The sequence below is a fragment of the Nilaparvata lugens genome, chromosome 7 (genome assembly GCF_014356525.2).
Source record: "Nilaparvata lugens isolate BPH chromosome 7, ASM1435652v1, whole genome shotgun sequence".
In the NCBI taxonomy this organism is placed as follows: domain Eukaryota; kingdom Metazoa; phylum Arthropoda; class Insecta; order Hemiptera; family Delphacidae; genus Nilaparvata; species Nilaparvata lugens.
The window spans coordinates 47,363,173-47,387,206 of NC_052510.1; the positions used below are offsets into that span (position 1 = coordinate 47,363,173).

At 32.8% G+C, this 24,034-nt stretch overlaps 1 protein-coding gene across 3 annotated transcripts in view; it reads right to left on the reverse strand.

The window, feature by feature from the left end:
* LOC111060573 (nascent polypeptide-associated complex subunit alpha, muscle-specific form-like) overlaps window positions 1–24,034 on the reverse strand; it is a 241,056-nt gene that overhangs the window by 187,595 nt on the left and 29,427 nt on the right. For 2 of the 3 annotated variants that reach the window (XM_039432925.1, XM_039432923.1), the window contains exon 2: window positions 23,231–23,285. The exons of the other annotated variant lie outside the window; for it this stretch is intronic. The gene's annotated coding sequence lies outside the window, so the exon portion shown is untranslated. The remainder of the gene's footprint in view (window positions 1–23,230; window positions 23,286–24,034) is intronic. 3 annotated transcript variants of the gene reach the window in all.

The window sequence follows — 24,034 nt, forward strand, 5'->3', positions numbered from 1 at the left end:
TCTCCTTCACTCTCTATTTCTATTCTCTCTTTCTTAACCACGCCCACCATCTAATTTAGCGCCAACGTATCGTCTCATCTTCTTCTGGCTCAACATGGTAGTACTCATTCCGACAACGTATCATTTTTCTTATTTCATACTCTGACCTGTCAGTCAGTCAGTCTAGCCGTCTAGCATCCACGCACGCTGGCTACGATATTACAACCAACACTTCTGAGCCTTCTCTACTACACATATTAATAAATAAACGTCACTTTCTTTACTCTACTACTAGAACAGTTCAAATGCCATCTCTTATCTTCGCACAATTCATTTCGGTCAATTCAAGCCCCAACACTGTATTTATAACAATGTAGACAAAGCTATAGTAGCGAGATTTCTGCAAGAATTATTTCTCAAGTCAAGAAAGCGAAGGTATGTTATTAATGATCTCACTGTTGTATAATTTTGATACAGTTCAGAAATTCCTCTACAATCTGGAAATTATACCAGAAATTGAACCTATAAATCTGGAAAAAAATAGCAAAAGGACTACCCTATTATTTTATGTAACAATGTTATTACATTAGTGTAATTTGCAATGTAGATAAATGAATATGTGAATAATTCTTGATAGAATGCCCACTTGAATCTACACAATGATTATAAGTGAAGCTGAAACTAGTGAACTGTTCAACTGATAAATCATCCGGTCAGTTCACGAAAAGAGGATAAATAATATGCAAAATAATAAACCTGGTTTGGAATGTTATTAACTAAGATTTGGAATTAGCCCAGATTAGAATGTTATTTCATTACTATGAAATAGTATATTATATAGTAATATAATATGACTATATTTTACAACTATATTATATAGTCATATAGTATGACTATTATTATATTCATACTATAATAGTTCATTATATAGTTTTCCTACACTATATAGGACAACAAATTGTCCCATTTATTCCTTCTCTACATGTTCGGAAGCGAAACACTGGAGAATCTGAAACTAATTAATTTCCCATACTTGATAGAAATTCTAGAAATACTATAGACATTGTTTATACTCTCTGAATGTGAGCAGAACAATGAATAGGAAGAAGCAACAAGTTTTGATAATCTGGGTTAAGTGGATGAAATAATAATGAATCAAGCTCCCGAGTATCTGATTCATATCTTCATAAACCTTGATAGTTTTGATAGATCTTCAAAGTTTTGCCTACGTCTTCAGTACTTCTACGCAAACCATTCTTGTAAATACGCTACTTTTCTTTATCATGCTGTGGTTAGCAAATAACAGGCAAAGCGTCTACACAATACAGTAGACTCACTGATCCCTAACTCACCCCTTTTTTATCCCTCTTGGTTGTAAAAGATTGGAATTCTCAGTGGAAGCCAGTGTGTGTATTCTCAAATTGTTAACGTAATAGGCGAGTGGTTTCCAAACAGTTACATGGAAAAGAAATGGAGGTTGGTCCAATCGATGTTTGACGATTTATAAGTCCTGGATTCCGGCAGAGAATAAACTTGAAACTGCAGACGGAGTTTCTGCCAGCAGCCTTACGTTACACAACTCTCTTGAGAGGAAAAATCACTGAGCTGCAACATTTCGAAAAAGAGGAAATGACTGTGGGGTAAGCACCAACTTTGTCTCCTAGTTTTGTTCGTGTATTTTTCTGCAAGCAGCGGAGTTATAAAAGTGGTTCGCTTCCTTTACGCGAAAAACCTGGGGCTGAATCTATCGTATTTCAAGTTTTGAATGTGTCTTGTGAATCCTTGTGAATTACAATATCAAGAATGAGAACATGTTCAAAAACTTATAATTATATGGTTATAGAACTCTATTCATATGATAATTTTGTTATTCATATCATATTATGCCTCTATTTGAAAATTTATTGCTAAAAATGATGTTGTTTTTCAATCAAGTAGTAATCGCTGATCTTATAAGTAAATCAAGATACAGTATCCACAGCATCTTTTACTCATTAGATAGATGGTGCCTACAAACGTATTCATCTATATAGGCGTATTAGATTAGATCTACCAGTATTAAGAAGAGATAATTATCTATGTTATGATGACATTATCTAGAATTCATGTGCTATAGAGTAGATATAAGGATTAACAATATATTTATCAATTTTAAATATCAATTATAGGCAGGAATCGTACCCATAACTGCTCCATTGAAGATTGATAGTTCCCTATCTAACTGCGCCACCGTAATGCTTCATCAATAAGCCTAACCATTTATCGCTACTCATTCTTAGCTCAACTCATTTTAAAATCGTTAGAATCAAATCCAGAGATAACATAATTGATAGTTCATAATTTTCATTAATTGATAATTGATACTTCATAATTATTGGAAAACAGTATTTCAAGTCACAAGGATGGGAAGGGGCCTTTTGCAGGCGAGAATGATGTTTCTAGTCGAGGCATTAGCCGAGACTATTCCATTTGAGCATTGCAAAAGACATTCACGTGCAAGTAACGTACACTATTTTTTGTCATAATAATGTAAAGAAGAAAAATTAGGTAATAGGAAACATTATTCGCTTGTGCTGAAGTTAGTACATGCTTTTTATAAACATAACCTAGTTTACAAATTGCGAATCAGGAATTTCTTGATTGTAGCTGACAAAACTTCCACCTGGAGCGCAAAAAAGGGATTTTTTGTACCAGTTCTGTTGTTCCTATTTCGGAACTAGGAAAATTACTCGACTGTGAAGAAAACATATGACTTTATTACAGTACTTACAGTATGCTGTAATGAGAATCATATGTTTATTTGTTCTTCAAACAGCTGTTTACCGGCTCGATTTCATGCATGTAAAACAGATGAAATTGAATGTCTATGACAAAAAATAAATAATGAACCACGTTTGTACATCCGTTTTAAGTCCTGTCTGGGACTTGTAGTTCATTTTTATTGATGCCGCTTTTTTAAAAGCATTCTCGTTGTGAACTTGGAACCACAAATACTGTAATTAAAATCACAATGAATTGAAAATGATGAATGGAAAACTTTTCAATGAACATTTTCCAACAATTCTTTGGTTGATCAATCGATATTGGTTGTGAGAGATTTTAATTACCGGTACTGGGAATCAAACAATAGAGCTCAGAGACCCCTGCATAAGCCCCTTCCTGATCCATAGACCGTTTTGTCTCGATTTTTGGTTGAAAATCGATTGATTGCATTAGGAAATCGAATTAGAGTCGAAGGATAACGAGTTGACCTCGCAATTTTTAGCGATGAAGAATAAGCGATGGGACGAAGAAGGAGAAGATTAGTATCTAGATTGAGGGGGAATGACAAGGCGGATCAATTGTGAAGGAGGAGGGGAACAGTTGAGAAAGGAGAACAAAGCTCTGAAACAAAGAAATACTGGTTCAAACAAAGCAATTCTGATTCATCTATGAAATTTTATTGAATTTTCAGGTTCAGACGAAATGGGAATCAAACGTTTTAGAAACTAGAAGAAAAATGAAAAGGAGTATAAGAAGGATGACGAAAAGAAGAGATTCGAATTTTCCTCTAATTGACGAATTTATCAATTGACAGAATATAATAAAGTTCTGAGGAGAAAGGAAAAAGGAAGATATAATAAGAAAATTGAGAAAATTGCAACAATTCAGATAGAAATAATAGGGAATATAGATCTGAGAGATGTACTGGTAAGTAACCTGGTTCTGGTAAAAGATGTACTGGTAAAATTCATTCTAGGAGGATGGAAATTGAAATTGATAAAGAATAGAGTGTGGTAATAGTGAGATAAGAAAACTCGAAAAAAACAATAAAAATAAGTATGCTATCAATCACAATGAAAGAAATTTTTAGCAGTGATTCATTAATTTATTTCTTAATTTAAAATATAGATTCAATTCAATCCCCAATAGTTATCACAAGTTTTTTTGTCTTGACTTGATCTGATAAATAAATGAAGTAAATACATGTATATGTATATCATGTATAAATTCATGATAATAAATCATGAATCTATACATGATCCCGACGCTGAAAAGTTCAGTATTTCGAACTCTGCAAGTTTTTAACTTGGACAATGGACGACTTTCTATAATCAGTTTTGAAAATTTTGATTGAAAGCAGATAGGAACCATGTAAGTTTTTCCATGCTTTCTCTATGTAACATACTGTTATTAAACTTGTTTATTTCTCCACTCGTGTTCATAAGTTCTCTATCATTTTCCTTGGCTATAGAATCATTGTTATAATGAATATTTCAGGTACAAGAGACACTATTAATACCAGAGGCAGATTCAGGCTCCTTTATTCATGTGTTTCACAAAACAAACGTTCTAGCGTTGAAAATAATTACCAGTAAGAGTAAAATAACATAATGAATAAATTTTTTCACAGACTTATACAGAGTTTTACAATAATATTGAGCATGGAAAAATGATGAAATATTGAGGTATTACTGTAATTTTTTCACATGAAACTGTGAAGTTTGGACCTTTAGATGTCCATTCTCAGAAAGGGTATCGAGGATACCCTCCCCTCCAGCACTACTTGACCGTGAATAGAAAAAATAAATAAAGACAGCAGAGTGACGAAAGAATAAAGATGCAGAATTAGATCATTCCAGTTTATACTTTCAGTGAGAAAGAAAAATCGCAAAGATGATTTTAATGACTCGCTTGACACTACCTAATTTAAGCGAGCTTTTCTGCAGACTGAATTCAATCTCTCAAAAATAACGACAACAGGCATTCATGCGAAAGGACAGCGAACTCAACTGGAAAAATAGAATGATTAAGATTTAGCTCTCTTGAATCACTTCGAATTAGCTTTGAAAGTAGAATCTGCCAGCGATTTAATAAGAGATACAATTCAAGCTCCAGCTTTCTAAAATGGATAAGCTTATTTGAGCAAGCTCCATGAGCTTCATTATGAACTATGAGTTGAACTAAGCCATGAACTATAGTTCTAGAAAAAAAGGAGACAGAAATAAATATTATGATGAAGAACTTATAGTGAGTTGTTTGAGCTAACGCTCATAACTGACAGGTTTAATTAGATTTAAAATTTTCAGTTGTGAGCTGAACTGATTCTTGGAAAAGAGTAGAATATATTTTTTCCCACAGTTACCTTGAAAAGTGATCATTACTGCACTGATTACAGAACGCAAAGAATCACTTTTCCGCTCTAGTGCGCAAAGTATTACTTTGTGTACTCTTAATACTTTGCGTATTATCTTGCAGCCATCCCAATCAGCTGTTGACATTTTACTTCAACAATAATTACTTAGAAATTAAGATACTCAACATTATTCATATTCTCAAATTAATTGGATTAATTTGATTTTGAATTTGAATAAATGATCGATTATTAATTTTCAATTGGATTATCAAGTTTAAAATAAATTGAAGTCGTTATTAATAACAAAATTATACAGACAGACATTTGATGGATTTCAGTAAACATTTGACCCATAATCAACCACTTCTAATATTCAATGGTAACTGTAGAAAAAATTCAATGTGAAATACGTGCGCAAAGCTCCTCTGCTGCACTCAAGAAACTATTCCGCCCTCGCCTACGGCTCGTGCGTAAACATTTCTTTCGGTGCAGCAAACTGTTGGTGCACTAGTTGCACAAATAACTATTTTCATCCCTATATCATTGAGAAATGAACGTGTAGTTTGATTCACTCATTGACAAGATTTTTCTTAAATCGAGAAATTCATGGTTCTAGTTATAGATGAAATCTAGTATAATTTTTACATTGAAAATGTTAATTGCAAGCAGAGACAAACCATGTAAGTTTCCATATTTTCTCTATGAAACATACTATTAGTATTATCATACTTGTTTACTTCTTCACTCAAGTACAACAAAACAGTATAAACAACTAGTTGTGATATGCTGAAAATCTAGAATAGTTGTGTGATATGTGAATGGAGGAAAATGTCACGAGTACAATTCATGAAAGTTATATCAGAGACAAACAAATAGATATAACTTACGCTTATCCTTTCTCTATGGTTATATTCTGTGAACTATTAAAGTAATACTCCATAACTTGTTCTTCTGAGGCTTCAAAACTATTTTGACTGGATCCAACAGTACTACTAAACGAATATAATATAATTCATTAATGTTGCTCTCCATCACGAACTGTATACTATCATAGAGAAACAATAGCTTGAGTAGATATCCCATGGTACAGGGCGTTTATGTCGCAACTTTTACTGTTATCTCAAGCCGATAGTCCACGTATTTCTTTCCCGAAAAGGTATGTGACGCTGGTAGTCTCTCATATTGTCATATTGTGCTGTTCATACACTCTCACCCGGCCAAAGCAGTAGAAATCTTCAATAATCAATAGTAATCGACTTGAGATAACAGTAAAAGTTGCGACATAAACGCCCTATACCATGGGATATCTACTCAAGCTATTGTTTCTCTATGATATTATGAAATCACTTTTTGCTATTATAAAAAACGACTAGTAGTCAGATATTTTACAATAAATGAATTAATCACTTACTGTGACAACAGTTGTCACAGTGAGTGATTAATTCATTTATTGTAAAATATCTGACTGCTAGTCGTTTTTTCCAATAGCAAAAAGTGAATAAAATATGATTTTATAACTTATTGAACAATGGCAACTTTCTTCAAATTTGAAAAAATTGAGACTTTTTCTAAACTTTGAAAAATGTAAAATAGTATGAGCACTCAAGTTGAAAATTTGTAAGAAAAATCCGCCATTTTTTGCAAGTACATGACTGAAATAATACAACTGGGAGTGTTGGATCGAGTACTGGATTCAATTGTAATTAATTATTTTGATCAGCACTTAATTATAATCATATAAGCCAACGTTAGTGCGTTTCCATGTTGTTGAGTAGGTGTTGTTTACCACGTATTCATGAATAAACAAGCATGTTTGTTGCGGTTCATATAATCGACAATTCACATTAGCATTCAGCGGAGAGATTTGGACACTTGTTGACCCACATATTGTAATTAACGAGATCAGGCCAACTGCAACTGTAAGCTGTAATTGAGTGTCCCATCATTGCACTGAATTTTCATACGATGTGGGAGCTTTTGATTTTGAGTTAAGAAGGGGAGAGGTAGCACGACTCGCTAATTCAAAAATCCTGGACTGCATCAAGGAAGATTAGTTTCATCCTAGTGTAATTTTTGGTACAGTTGCTCCGTATAATTAGCTGATTACATATTGCTGATCCAAATCAGTGTTCTAGAATAGATAGTGTCCCAACTGATTTGGCATCCAAAAATTTCCTATTGTAAGCGTTTTTAGTTGTTTGTTTATTATTTCTGTTTGAGTGACCAAGACTGATATCTTCATCACCCAAGTTCAACACTAATCCATGCTGATTTGCATTGACTGTATTATAATGTGTTACATTCCGAGTATCAACCAGCTGCTGATCTATCTCTGTTTCAGTCGATTCAGTGATTCTAGCTAACCATACTACAATTCCAACACTGTTCCTACAATTCCTGCTAAAATTACTATACTAAATTTTACAATTCCTACTAAAATTTCTATACTAAATTTTACAATTCCTACTGAAAAGTCTATACTGTAATATTACATTTTTTCTCACATTGGAATCGAATCTTCAATTCGAGATCTATGGAACTTTATAGTAAATATCAGAGTCATCGATAGACGGACAAACTTTTTGACGGAGAATTTTTTATCGTAAATGATTGTTGCATTGTTCCATGGTGTCACCGAGGCTTGGTTAGCAGAATTAATAGATAAATAGTTTATTTAAATAGAGAATATATAAAAAATTAAAATAACAGTTTCAAAATAAAGTTTTATTGAGAACAATATAAATGTGAATTCTAAACTTGTAATTTATAATTTTTTTGGTGACGTGTCTGTAAAATCGACACCGAACCAGGCTTTGCTCTGTGACTTGTAACTTAGGCTTTTCCTGTTCTTTCTTCTCTGAAACTAATGGCTGGCTATGTGTTGTTGTAAATTTTTGCTCTGAATCATTTTCGTTTATGTGAATTTATCAATGTTTTAAATTGAGTTTTAAACAGTTTATAGTGTTCTATTTTGTCCATATAATTTGTTTTGTGTGTATACAAGCCTATAGCCACTGTTTTTCAACTATAAACTGGATAAGTACTTTAGTTTGTAATACCTAATTTTAGATGCTTAGACTTGTAAGTTATTGTTCTTTGAATTTGTATAATTTTATCCATGAAGATTATAAGTTCATTTGCTCTAAAAACTGGATTTCTCATTCATAGGCGATAGATCCATTCATAATTTATCAAGAATCTATTACATTGGAGCCGACAACTATCCTTAGGTTAATAGGTGTTAAATGCTATTCCAACCGATTTAAGGAGAAATTGGTAGCACGGCAAATGGTACCCCTGGTGGGACTCAAACTACAAAATATATCCCTGGTTATAAAAAATTATTGGTAGGATAGATATCTTGATAGATTGTGAATGGTAGATGCTGCTGAGTGGGAAATCGGTTCGAGAAAGTTCAGGTTTTAATGAGTAAATATTTTTTACGCAGTAGCAAGATGGAGGACAATAAAAATAATGAAGTTTTATCCAGTGAAAACATTCAAAACTTAGATGAAGAATCACAAGATTTAGACCTAACCTTAAACAATGACTCAAACGATAGTGTAGCTGTAAGTGAACACGGTTCAAATGAAACAAGTCATGAGAAAGTAGTAGAAATATCAAATGAAACAAGTATGGTAGGAGCTAAAAATGATATAAATCTTATAGAGTTCTTACACAAAAGTTGATAGACAAGATGCTAGATTTGATGAGCAAAATGCTAGATTTGATGAGCAAAATGCTAAGTTTAATGCTAGGTTTGATGATATGAAGCAAGATTTGCTAGCATAAGACTAGATCAGGTTAGTACAAAGCGGGAAATAAAAGAGATAAATGATACATTAAGTAAAAATCACAAAGAAATAGGTCATCTACAGCAGAAAACTAATGATCTTGAAACATCAATGTTAGATGTAGAAACATCAATGCAAAACAAAATCATACAAGTTTCTGATAGGGTCAGTGAGGTTAATGAAAGAGTAAATAAAAATAAGATCATAGTTGAGCAACAAAATATGACACAAAATGCTATCAATGCAGAAAATAATGAAAGTATTAAGCATGTTGAAAAAGAGGTTGTAGAATTAACGAAAAAGTAGACAAGGAAATCAAGGTATTATCCTCTTTGAAAATAGATTGTCAAGAAAATACAGCTGCTATAACTGAGGTTAGAAAAAACATAAATAAAATTAACATGTCAACAAAACCGATGTGTAATCATACTGGTAACAATAGTAATTTCGATAGGTTTGAATTCCAAATGCAAATTGACAAAAAGAATCCAATGCATTTCTTAGTAAACTTGACCGAGTATCTTGAGAGAAATGAAATCACAACTGGATCAAAATTAAGGGTATTTTGGAAAACAATTTTAATTCAAATTTTGCTCATCGTGATTGGTGGATTTTCATCCGTTTTGATATAAATAACTTTGAAGAATTTAAAGAGAAATTCATTGCTAGAATGTGGTCAGACGACATTCAGTCATCTGCTAGAGATGATTTGAGATTTGGAAAATATAAGCCAAACTTATCTAAGAATCTTACTGAGTATTATATTTCTCGTTTCAACATTGCTAAGAATCTAATTCCAGCCTTGGATAAAGATACTATTTTCAAGTTTTTGAAAGGTCATTTTGATGAAACCATATCTACAGCTGCTATTATTCGTAACATTAAGACTAGTGATGAGTTTATTTGTCTGTTGAATGAGTTTGACAATACTGACACTTACAAAGTAAATAGACAAATGCCCCGTGATCATAACAATGCTCAAGCTGGAGGTCAAAATAAAACAATAAGTTTTCATCAGAGTGAACATAGGGATGATAGAAATAGGTCTCAGAATTCAAATGGTGTGATGTTTCATGATAATAATAAGCAGTATCAAGGAGGTAGGAATTATTTCCAAAATCGACGGTACCAAAATGGACCAAACAATAATGGTCATAGAGATCAAAATTTTCAGCATAATTTCAGAGATAATAGAAATCATCAACTTGTGAATTCAAATCAATCAAATCCAAATCGACCAGCTAACAACTACCAGTTAGATTTCAGCTTCCCACCGCCAGGTTATATGCCTGCTCAAACTTCAAATCAGACAAATGCAAATCGTCCAAGACATAATGCTCCTTTAAACTAATAATGGGACGACGAAACGACAGCCCTGCTCTCCCAGTTAAGGAAGGTCAAATTTTGATATAACTGTAGACATGAATAAAATAAATTTTGATTCTGAAACTTCAAACAGGTTTGAAGTAAGAAAGCCAGAATTAATCAGTCAAATTCATGTGCAAGAAAATAGCTGTAAGAATTTAAGTAATGAAGTAATGCCTAGTTATCAAGAAAGTCATATTAAAGCATCAAGTGTAAATATGGCACATACTCCAGAAATTCAGGTAGATGAAGATATGAATAAATATGAAACTGTTTGTCAAGAAGAACCATACATGATAGGTTGTATTTTTAATGAACTATTGGAGGAGCAAGAGAATACTCCACCTACTGGATATGACTTAGCAGAAATAGAAGTACAAATTTTCAATAAGAAATATCAAATGATTATTGACACCGGCTCTGAGGTAAATGTAATTAATGAGAAACTTGTTGATGAAATGAAGAAAAACAATCTCAAGTTGAACTTGGTACCAGCTCCTAATGTAAGTATAGTTGTAGCTACTGGTATGAGACATAAGAAGGTAAATAAACAGATTATGTTAGAGGTATTTTTTGGTAAGTTAGAATTGCCAATAGTTTTTCTTATAGTTCAAGATTTAAATGTGGATATTTTGGTGGGTTGTGATTTCTTAAAAGATGCTGGAGCAATTATTGATTTTAATCAAAATATGATATCACTGAAAGATTGTTGTTTTCCATTTATAAAAAAGGATACCTTGAAGTACAATAGACTTTTTCATGTTAACATAGTAAGAGACCAAGAAACGTTTGATACTTTATGGAATCAGCAGATTGATAATTTAAGATTACAGCTAAGCGATGAATCTCCTGAATTGGTAAACAAATTAATTGAAGTATTTGAAAATAACAAAGATATTTTCTCTGATAGTCCTGGATCTACAAAAGACTATTTATGTCAACTTAAAATGAAAGATGATGTGAAATTAGATAAGAAGAGTTATCCGATTCCATATCAGTATAGAGATCAAGTCAAGAAAGAATTGAAGAAAATGTTAGATCAGAAAATCATTGAACCAGGTAGCTCTGAATATACAAGCCCTATGGTAGTAGTGAAAAAGCCAAATAATGAAATTCGATTATGTTTAGATGGAAGAGAAATAAATAAGTACATAATAAGGGATTTTACAGAAACTGAACCAATAGATAACTTGATCATTCGTTTCAATAAGTGCAACTACATTAGCAGTTTTGATCTCACTCAAGGTTTCAATCAGGTAAAATTAACTGAAGATAGTAAAAAGTATGTAGCTTTCAATGTTTTTGGACAGACTTATCAATATACACATCTACCATTTGGATTGAATATTAGTGGTTCTGAATTTATCAAGTGCTTGTACAAAATGCTAGGTGAAGAGGTTTGTGAGTTTACTATTGCTTATATTATGATCTTGCCATTTCTAGTATATCTCTTGAACAACATATCAGTCGAATTGAACTATTATTCAATAAGTTGAGGGAAAGTAATTGAAGTTGAAACTGAATAAATCGAAATTTATTGCAGATAAGATAAAGTATTTGGGTTATATTATAAGTAAAAATGGTATTGAAGCAGATGACTCTAAGCTAAAGGCTATTCAGAAATTTCCCATTCCTCAAAATTTGAAACAATTGCAGTCATTCATAGGTCTCTGTAATTTTTACAGAAAGTTTCAAAAAAATTATTCATACTTGACAAATCGTTTTAAGCATCTTCTATGCAAGAAAAATAAATTCATTTGGACTGAAAAAGATAATGATACCTTTCAAGAAATTAAAGACAGGTTCATCGATTGTGTGATCTTGAAACTTCCTGATTATAACAAAAATTTCATTTTGGCCACTGATGCCAGTGATGTAGGAATTGCAGCTGAGTTATTTCAGGAAGGTGAAGATAAGGAACACTGTGTCATTGCATATGCTAGCAGAAGCTTAACGAAATCTGAATTAAATTACACAATATGTGAGAAAGAATGTTTAGCTGTATTATTTGGCTTGATGAAACTTCAAAATTATTTTGGTAATCAAAAAATAGTTGTCCGTACAGATCATAAAGCCTTGACCTTTTTAAAAAAATGTAAGATAGGACATGGTCGTTTGGGAAGATGGATTCTTGCATTACAGAATTTTAATATTGAGTGGGAATTTGTAGCAGGAAAGGATAACATTGTGCCAGATATCATTTCTAGAACTGATTATGAAGGTAATTTAGAAAATCGAAATTCAAATGAATTCAAGGTATTAAATATCATTAAGAGTGATAACAAGTTAATCGAGATAGTAAAGAAGATCAAAGAAATTCAAAAAGATGATGTTTGGTTAAAATGAAAGAGAAAAGTTGGAGACAGGTAATTTGAATATCAACAAATTTTTTAAAGTAAATGATGATCTTTTGTTCACTAGAAAATCTGGAAAGAATAGCTTTTGGAAAGTTTGTGAGCCTTCAGCACTGTATGAAGAATTGATAGTTGAATTTCATGAAAGATTGGGTCATGTAGGTATATCAAAAACATGCAAATTTATTGAAGAAACTTTTTACATAAAAGATTGTTACAGACTTGTTACCAAAACTATAAGATACTGTAAGTATTGTCAACTTGTAAAGACATCAAATGAAAAGAAATTATTAGAAATGCATACCATAATTTCTGAGAAAAAACATCACAAAGTGTTCATTGATGTTTATGGAGAATTACCAGGTGGCAAGTACAAATGGATGTGCATTATTCATGATGGCTTTACTAAGTTTACAAAGTTGTATCCTATAGTTAAGGCTAACGCTCATAATTTAGTAAAAGTTGTTGAGAAATATGTAAGTGAATTTGGTAAATTTGAATATATAATCAGTGATAATGGTACTTGTTTTCAAAGCAGATTGTGGAAAGAATCTATGGAAAGATTAGGTATAAAATATTACTACATTTCAGTTTATCATCCCCAGGCAAATCTTAGTGAAAGACCATTGAAAGAGGTCAATCGCATATTGAGAACTTACGTTCCTGTAAATAAGCATAATATTTGGTACAAGTATATTGATAAGGTTGAATTTGTCATCAACAACAATTTTCATGAATCGACTGGTCACATACCCATGGAGCTTATGATGAATCATAAATTGGCACATCTTGTTTTCAAGTATATCAAATATCCTGTAGAAAATAAGTTTGAACTTGAAGAAGAAAGTATCAGAAACAAACAATACTGTACAGAATAAAGAATAGAGGTGTCATCAGAAGATTCAAACAGAATATGCATAATAAACCCAAGTATAAATTCAAGGTTGATGATCTAGTTGTAATTCGAAATTACATTTTGTCGAGCAAGCTGAAGAAGTTTTCTGCCAAGCTGTGTCCTAAATATCGTGGACCTTACATAATAAGAGATGATCTCAATAAAGGGTGTTTCAAACTGGAAGAGATAAGTACAGGTAAAATTGTGAGAGTCAATCAATATATGTTGAAGAAATACCATCAGAAAGCACACAATGATTAGGAATCCTGTGTCATGCCGGGATTCAGAATAGCAATGACCGTAAATACTACGTATGGTAAGAGTCCATAATTGTATCTTTTTTCTTTCCTGTAGCCTATTTTTCTTGGCCCTTAATCTTTTCAAATTTCAATTCTTTCCTGTCTTTGTGTAATGTTCAGTAAATTTCTTCTATGATGCATATCTTAACCAATCTTGTCCATAGTCATTTAAATTTGTATTCTTCTGAAATAATATTAGAAGTTAAAATAGTAGCTTATTTTCCTAATCTTTAAATTGTTGATAAAACTTAACTTTTCTAAAATCTATCCATTATAGTGTAAAGAGTTGTGTGCTTGTGATATATTTTTTCATCATGTATCACTTATGTGTAGTGTATCAATTTTGTGTGTTGTTTTAGGGAATTTATTTACCCAGTTTTCTTTTTCTCTTTTTTGTATTTTTTAGGGAACTTATTTACCCATTATTCATCTTGATCATCTTGTATTATAATCTTGAAATGTTTGTACTTATTATACAGTCTTTAAATTATAAATTCTTTTGTTATAATAAATAAACTTCAAAATTTGAAAGTATTAATGAATTCTGTAGCCATATATATGTGATGTATTAATGAAAGTTAACTTGAATAATAATGTTTTCATTTAATAAAAACGTTGTGTTATATTATCAATTGAAATGAGTTAAAGGTTAAAATTTTTCTAAAGTGTTTTGTAATTGATATCTTTTTCAAATTTTAAAACTGTTTGTTCTATAAATTTTGATATGATTGATTATCGTTTGAAATGGATGCTGGAGTGTATGTAGAATTTTTAGTGAGGTTTGTTGATTAGAATTTTGCTGGTATGTGATTGTTTTTTGAGATGGAAATCCATTATTGCCTAAAGAAGGAATAACAGAGGTTATGACTTAGAGAGGCAGTAATGAGATAATATTTTTTGTGTTGATTACTTATGTTGATTGCCATAGATGCAAAATAATGATTAATAATGTTGATTGCCATAGATGCAAAATGATGATTAATTATGAATATTGATTGCCTTTGAAGCAAAATATTATTGATGTTTGAATGATTTCTTGTTTAATGATTGATAGTAAAGTTTTGTCATGAAATGTAGCTTGTGTTTAGAACATTGAAAAGTCGAAATAAACTATAGTATCCAACAAACGATGATTAACAATATTAAATAATTTGCTTTTTATACAATTTTTGAACAAAATTAAAACTAAATAATTTTGAAACCCTGAATGATAAATCATAAATGTGAAATGAACTTGCTATAAATGAAATGTTATACTAAATGATAATGAAATGCAGATATATTATGAAATGATTGTGAATAGAAGATCAATTGTCTGAAATTATTGAAATATGTATTGAAATTAATTTTTGTTGTGATGATCTGATGTTTTTTTACAATTTTGATAATGATACAGGGTGTTATGAAATTCTATTTCTATTTTGAAGAATGGATTAAATTTTGATATTTGAACAGTGAATAGATGGAAATGAAATTATTTTTTTTATATTGAAATTTATAATTGATGTCTCCATATTTCACAATTTATGTATTGCTGACTGTATAATAAGATGCTAACAAATTTCAATTTCATATTGACTATATACTTAAAAATAATTATCATGTGTATTAGATTGTATTGATAGCCTAATCAAGTTTTTCTTCTTAGTTTATAAGCATTTTAAGATAACAGGTACAGCACAGACATTAACATTGAAATAGTTATCATGTGAATCTCGAAATCAGAAACAAGTGAACGCCATGAAGAGTGTTAAGAACATTTGGGTGATTTTCGAACTAGTGTGACATAACTACGCCAATATCTACGCCAATATCTACACCAATAACTACGCCAAAATCTACGCTGCAGCCTACACTAATAACTACGCCAATATCAACACCAATAACTATGCCTAAATCTATGCTGATGCCTACACTAATAACTACGCCAATGTCAACGCCAATAACTACGCCAATATCTACACTAATATCTACGCCAATAACTACGCCGATGCCTGTGCTGATGCCAATGCCAAAATCTACGCTGATGCCTGCGCCAATGCTGATGCCAACGCCAATAACTATGCCAATGTCAACACCAATAACTACACTAATAACTACGCCAATATCTACACCAATAACTAAGCCAATATCTACACCAATAACTGCGCCAATGCCAATATCTACGCCGATGCCTGCGCCAATGCCAATGCCTGCGCCAATGCTGATGCCAATGCCAAAATCAACGCCGATGCCTGCACCAATGCCAATAGCTACGCCAATGCCTGCGCCAATGCTGATGCCACCGCCAATATCTACGCCGATGCCTGCGCCAATGCCAATGCCTGCGCCAATGCCAATGCCTGCGCCAATGCCAATGCCAATATCAACGCCGATGTCAATGCCGACACCAAAGCATATGCCAATAGCAATGCCAATGCTTATTGCTGACTTTGTATTTCAAACTTCAACACTACTACATTACCTGGAGGTAATTGCCATCCATGTTCACATTCGCAACTTTGAATTCAGAATAACAGTCACAGTATCATGAAAGAATTGATTCAAAAAAATCCTCTCCTAAATTATTCCTGTATGCAGAACTCTAAACCTTGAAAGCTGAAAATATCAAAAAACCAAACCTTACCTAAATTAATCCTCACCTAAATTAATCCTGTATGCAGCGTCTATCTCTTTTCCAAAAAACGAATTACATTGTCATTTCAAGCCTGAAATGTGCATTGTATAATTACAAATATGATACAAAATTTACGTGACTCTGTATTGAATTTGGAATGCAGCCGTCTACTACAAGCATGAAGCAATGCTAACTGAGATGTCACCTGTATCGAGTTTGGTATGCAGCCGTCTACTACAAGCATGAGGCAATGCTAACTGAGATGTCACCTGTATCGAGTTTGATATGCATCAGTCGACTACAGATCAGCCCAACACTACAAGTATTCGGATCAGCCCAACACTAACGTCATCACATTGGAGTCACACTTAACTGAAAATCTTACTGAGTGCCTTAACGGACTGTTTTCCAAAATGTGCATCGATAAAATCAACCGCATCAATAGTGAAAGAAATGAACATTTTTTGATTTATTGAAATTTTATGTGAAAATTAAATGTAACAATTCATCAATTCATAAAAAATAAAAAAATAAATAATAATAATAATACATTTTTCATTCAACATACTAATTTTTTTTTTATGCAATAAAAAATTGAATTTTTCTATCTATTAAATTTATGTGCAATTTCAAAAAACTATTCTTTACATATTAAACTTTCTGTTGAGATATTTTCCTTTAAATTATAAAGATAAATCAAAAGTAATTTTGATATTCTATACTTTGAAATATTGTTTGGAAACATATAACAAATGCTATTGATGAATTTTTATAATAATTTTCAATTATAGTTGACATGTAATGTTTTTATAGAAAAAATTGTTACTGTTCTCAAATTTAATTTCAACAATTTTCAAACAGTAAAATTTTTTATGTCAAGAGGGGGGTATTTGTAATATTACATTTTTTCTCACATTGGAATCGAATCTTCAATTCGAGATCTATGGAACTTTATAGTAAATATCAGAGTCAGCGATAGACAGACAAACTTTTTGACGGAGAATTATTAATCGTAAATGATTGTTGCATTGTTCCATGGTGTCACCGAGGCTTGGTTAGCAGAATTAATAGATAAATAGTTTATTTAAATAGAGAATATATATAAAAAATTAAAATAACAGTTTCAAAATAAAGTTTTATTGAGAACAAATATAAAATGTGAATTCTAAACTTGTAATTTATAATTTTTTTGGTGATGTGTCTGTAAAATCGACACCGAACCAGGCTTTGCTCTGTGACTTGTAACTTAGGCTTTTCCTGTTCTTTCTTCTCTGAAACTAATGGCTGGCTATGTGTTGTTGTAAATTTTTGCTCTGAATCATTTTCGTTTATGTGAATTTATTAATGTTTTAAATTGAGTTTTAAACAGTTTATAGTGTTCTATTTTGTCCATATAATTTGTTTTGTGTGTATACAAGCCTATAGCCACTGTTTTTCAACTATAAACTGGATAAGTACTCTAGTTTGTAATACCTAATTTTAGATGCTTAGACTTGTAAGTTATTGTTCTTTGTATTTGTATAATTTTATCCATGAAGATTATAAGTTCATTTGCTCTAAAAACTGGATTTCTCATTCATAGGCGATAGATCCATTCATAATTTATCAAGAATCTATTACATTGGAGCCGACAACTATCCTTAGGTTAATATGTGTTAAATGCTATTCCAACCGATTTAAGGAGAAATTGGTAGCACGGCAATACTTAATTCTACAATTCCTACTGAAATTTCTCTACTAGATTCTACAATTCGTACTAGAATTTCTATACTAGATTTTCATGAACAATATGCAATTATCTGAAGTGGAAATGTAATATTTCCCAACTATATTAGAGACTATTCAAGTTGAGCTCAAATTTCCTGTCTGTTAATGATAATGATATTATCTCTGCTGCTCAAAGGTTCGAACAGAACGTGTGGGTGTAGCTTTCGGCTTCGATACCACTTATCAGCTGGCAATGATAAAAACATGATTATGAATGTCATCGCGCTGAACCACAATTGAGACGGTGCCGTTCATTCTCACAATGTGCCGTGGAAAACACCACAACTGTGTTGTTCACTCTCTACATAGTGTTAGTATTACAAATAGGAACACAATTTGTGAATTACTATTAATTTGAGAATAGTATTCACTCCCTACTCAGGCTCTGCAATCTGTTAGTATTTCATGAAGGTCGATTGGGAGCGCGACCTGAACGGAAAGTTTATCATCGAACTGACTGTTCGCACCCTTCTCTTTGAGCAAAACTAGAACAATCGCTGATAAGACCTTTCCCAGCAATAGTACACTAGAAATTTTAATTAGTTTCATCTCACTAAAAAATCCTGTCGGAATGTACTGGGGAAAGGAGTTTCAACTTTTAAATACACTAGAACAAAAAAGAATAATCCATCGTTACCACGCTAATAAGACTCTTATCAGCAACAGCACACCAGAAATTCTAACTGGTGTAATCTCATATTGAAATCCTGAAGTCTGAATGTATTGGAACAAGGGATTCCAACTTGTAAATACAGTAACCCACGTCCATGAAGTTGGGCCCAGTGCACAGTGCAAAGTTGAAACACGAACAGGCAAAGTAGCGTCGAATAAAGGCAGGAAACCCTCTGGTGGGAGGAGGATGGAAGGATGCAAGAATAGAGGATGCAACGATGGAAAGATGGAGAGATGGAAGGATACAAGGATGGAAGGATGGAAGGATGGAAGGATGGAAGGATGGAAGGATGGAAGAATGGAAGGATGGAAGGATGGAAGGATGGAAGGATGGAAGGATAGAGGATGGAAGGATGGAATCGTATGTACCGACAATGCTAGCTAATTGGTGAAGTTTTCCGTTGGGCGACTTCACAAGCCACGCTCATTAAACTCATTCAATCAGAGCGAGGCAAAGTCAACCAGATGAGCTCATTGGAACTGACTACTGGAACAGCACCAGCCAACTTTTTACGGCTCCTGGGCCTTTGTTTTTCTCCCTGTAAGAATCAAAGCTCGCATTTGATTACAGGTGTATTTTGTAATCTAACTCCATGTTCGCCGAAACGAAAATAAAGATGAGAAATAAAACTGATTTGATCTAGGTCGACTGTAATGATGAAGGGGTTGAAGTGGAATATTAGCTTTGACACATTTTTCGAAATTGAAATTGAAAGAACACTGTTCCAGCTGGTTTGTTTTGAAAAAAAAAACCATGAGAGAAATACAAAGTGGTAGCATATGAAATTAGTAGAGAAAAATTCAATGAATGAAGGAGAAGGATGGAGAAGTTGCTGAAAGAGATGTACGGCTCATTTGACTGAAAAAATGATACGTGAACATTCAACTTGTGTACGAGGTCTAAAGAGTCGTGATCAGGTGCTAGTAAGCAGATAGTTTGCTATAAAAACCTTACTAGAACAGTTCTATAACTTACTAATACCATAGAGAAACAATAGCGTAAGTAGATATACCATGATATAGGGCGTTTATGTCGCAACTTTTACTGTCTCTCAAGCCGATTACTGTTGATTATTGTCGAATTTTACTGTTTTGTTGGGGTGAGAGTGTATAAACGGCACAATATGAGAGACTACCAGTGTCACACAGCTCCACGGGAAAGAATTAAATGAACTATCGGCTTGAGAAAGCAGTAAGAGTTGCGACATAAACGCCCTATACCATGGGATATCTACTTATGCTATTGTTTCTCTATGGTATTAGTAAGTTATAGAACTGTTCTAGTAAGGTTTTTCTAGCAAATTATCTGCTTACTAGCACCTGATCACGACTCTTTAGACCTCGTACACAAATTGAATGTTCACGTATCATTTTTTCAGTCAAATGAGCCGTACATCTCTTTCAGCAACTTCTCCATCGTCCATACTCACTAGAAAAACGTTGTAATAAATAAATGTTTATTTCCCAAAAAAAACTATAACTACTACATCAATTACAGAAAATATTAGATAGTTTACCATTTCATACAATAGTTAGTTTCAGAAATTTCTTATTATGTGTCTTCTACATGTTTAGTGCTTTCTGTGTGGAAATTTACCTACTCCACTATGGCGTATCATGTTCTTGAGTACGTTTTGTTTGTTTTTTTTGTGCGGATCAGTAATTAGTAAGTGTTTAGTAAGTCATTAGGTGTTCAGTTGAAAATATGAATTGTTTGAAATAATTTTTTCTATGCTCTGTCTTCCTTCGTTCATCAACTAATTGTGTACTATTATTTTGAATTTTCTAAGGTGATTAATCTGTTCAAAGTTTGCAGGAAGTAGATTATATAATTTTGGTGCTAGATGATTGAAATTTTTCTGGTATAGTGCCTTCCTTGCAACAATGATGATGAGAAGATGGTGGTTGTGGTCTCTGGTTTGAAATGTTGTTGAATTCTTGCCTAATCTGCATAGTATATTCTTGGAGTAAAGCTATCTCGGATCCATCACGTCAGACTCATTGAAGGTGAATAGCTGGTTCGATGAATAGCATGGTGACTTCTGGTTGATGACCCTTAAACTTTGGAATGTATTTGAAAAACACTGTGACTAGTCTCAATATAATTGAGTATTTCAAAAAGATTGGATTATATTAACATTGCAAGGACCTACAGCGTGATTGAGCCTCTGAAAAGCATCTAACTTTCCCGAGCTTGTCTTGTAAAATGTGATGTAGCATAGATAATTTTGTGATTACCCTCAATTATCTTACTTTTGTTTTAAAAAACTGAATTCGTATTAGTTGTGTTGGTGGATGGTCCTTTGCGGGAATGTTTCACCTATCCTGAAAATATAATTTGAGCAATCAATGGGCCTTACCACTGTCATACTCCAGCCAAGACCAACAGTTTCACGTGTCCATTCTACATCACGGTAGTGACCCGGTTTTAAGACGTTTGGTGATAAAAGTGGGTTTGAACCGGGATCTTTAGGCTGCTACGCAAGCAATCACAAAACTCAAGAATACTACTTTATTCTGAAAGATACTCGTACTAGTCTTGAGGCTACTATGAATGTGATACTTTCATACAGAAAAACAAATACAAAAATTATATAAATAAAAAATCTTCGCTTACTAGAGACTAGACCACTTCAACTATTGTGTTATTTTGGCTTGAATATAACATCCCATCAGTTCTCCCTAGATTGTATGGTTCTCGTCTCTAAATCTATCTGAGACCATCTTCAGTCTAATCTTTCCCACGCATCTCATTCAACATGAATTGCAAAGCTGGCATTCGTACTAAAGAGTTTTTAATCGAGTTTAAAGTGAGGGACGAAACTTCCACTTGACATTAGAAGTTTTATGCGCATGGAAGTTCCGTCGACGGTGAAGACAGTGTGATTCACTTGAAACTGTCAGCATCCCTTGTAAATATGACCAGCGCTTCTCATCCAACCAATACTGACAGTATCTTTGTGAAAATCTCTTCAAGGTTATTCATTTTGAACTGTCATTAATCCTCATAAATTATAACAGTGCTTCCCATTCAACTAATGCTGACAGAGTCTCACAGAAGCGACCGTACTTTTCAACAAGAAGCAGAGAAGGTGTGGTTGAAAAAAATTCTTCAAGGAAGGAAAAAGTAATTTGAAAGGAGTTGAATTGGCGCGTGCATGCTAGCACTGGATGGGGAGTAGGGGACAGAAAATATGAAAAAGGGGAGACTGAGAAAGGCGATGGGTGTTGGAGAGAGATAGGAAAAAGGAGGAGAGTGAGACAGATGTATGAAAAGTGATGAAGCTTCCCGCAGTGAATGGAAAAAGCATGCAAGAGAGTGAGAAACTATTATGAAAGTAAGAAGTGAGAGGAGAACGTGAGTAGAGTAAGAGAGAATGAGTGGATGAGAAAGGAGAGACATTCCATTAATATTTAAAATTTCTCATTCATAACGTGCAATGAAGAGCTCACTACCTATAGGTGGATAGAACTTGACTTTTATTTTCACAGTCGAGAACTCTCTTGAGACTGGCAGAAAGAAGATGGATTAGAATAGTATGGGCTCTTAGCTTATACAGAAGGTGAATAGCATTCAACAAAATGAATGGACCTATTTCCTATTTAGGATAGCGGCAAATATTTCAAAGCTCAGTAATGTTTTGTGGGGTGGAGAAATTAGTTGCGGATCACGTATTAGTTGAATGCTGTATTTATTGCTTCTTTTCCTTTATAATATATCATTTACTGATATAAATAGCGCTGCAAAACCAACTGAACACCACATTATGAATCATTATCCCCCTTATTCTTAATTTTGTTTATTTTTTAATTCTTTCCCGCTAAATATTATAATTATAAAGATTTCCAATCAAGAAACTAATACTCCGATATCTCTAATCATCAGATTGATTCGAACCTGTACCATGCGATTGCTGGAATGAAAGAATAAGCTTTCATTCTTGAATAGCAACATGTTACAGACATTTGAAATGATAAATTTACAATAAATATGAAAGAATAGTTCTCCTCACCTAGAACGAGTCTGTGTGTGAGGAGGGAAGGATTGTGATTGAAGAATAGAGAATATAGTAGAAAGATGAAATTCAATGTATTGGAGGAACTATTTCTTTAATATTATCCTTTGGTATTATTAAATGAAAGAATTTATGTTATTTGCCAAATACAAGATATAAGAAAGCTTTACAAAAATATTTTTAAATGATTCTGAAGGTATCATCCATGATAGCATATGACTAATGAATGGAATGCTTTGACTCCAAACAATAAAAATTTTCTCTTTCATACTTTCATATAAATTGATGATGTTGAGGGTGAATTAAAGCATTTTATTATATTGAGTTCTTCTATTGATTTTACTTGAGTTTTTTACCTGGAAAATAACGTAGAACAGGCTACATCGAGCACGTTTGTCCTACAGCCCACATCTGTAAATTATAAAAGATACGAATCATTACATGATCTTATTTGATGATCATTGACTAATACCGATCAATATTATAATCCTCATTTTTTGTGGTACTTTGTCATGGTTAGATAATACAAAATCACAGAACAACCGATTCTTGAGCATTGCGGAGGACGTTGGAACTAATAGAAACAACCAACCAAATATGGGAGTGACAGAACACGCCTCTGAATCAAGGTGCCTTCTGATTGGCCATTGGGCTGTACAGTTGCCGTTTTCAAATTTCAACGAATCAGGAACTAGCAGTTGCATAGCGTCACATGAAGCCTGATCTATCACGTGACATTCACCAGCAGCTTGCTTCTCATTAGTCGAATTCTAAAATGGCTACTGTGTTCAACTCGATAGCTAATCACAGAATTCAAATCCGTGTCTCTACTATACGCATGTCAGTGAGTGAATTGTATTGAATAATTTCAATTTCTTAAAACACAAAACAAGACAAAACAAAAAGACAAAGAATAACAAAGCAAATAAAAGCCTATCTATTAATGCAGTATAATTATATTGAATGTATGGAGTTTGTCACATCTATTGTAATATACAATAATATGAATGAAGGAGAAAATATTTCATTGCCATTATTGTCACATCTATTGTACAATTATTTCATATCGATAAATTCGATAGCAATAATGTTTGCAGACACTTATCAAATATATACGGAGATGGATAAAATGAATTATTAATTACTTCAATCTCGATAGG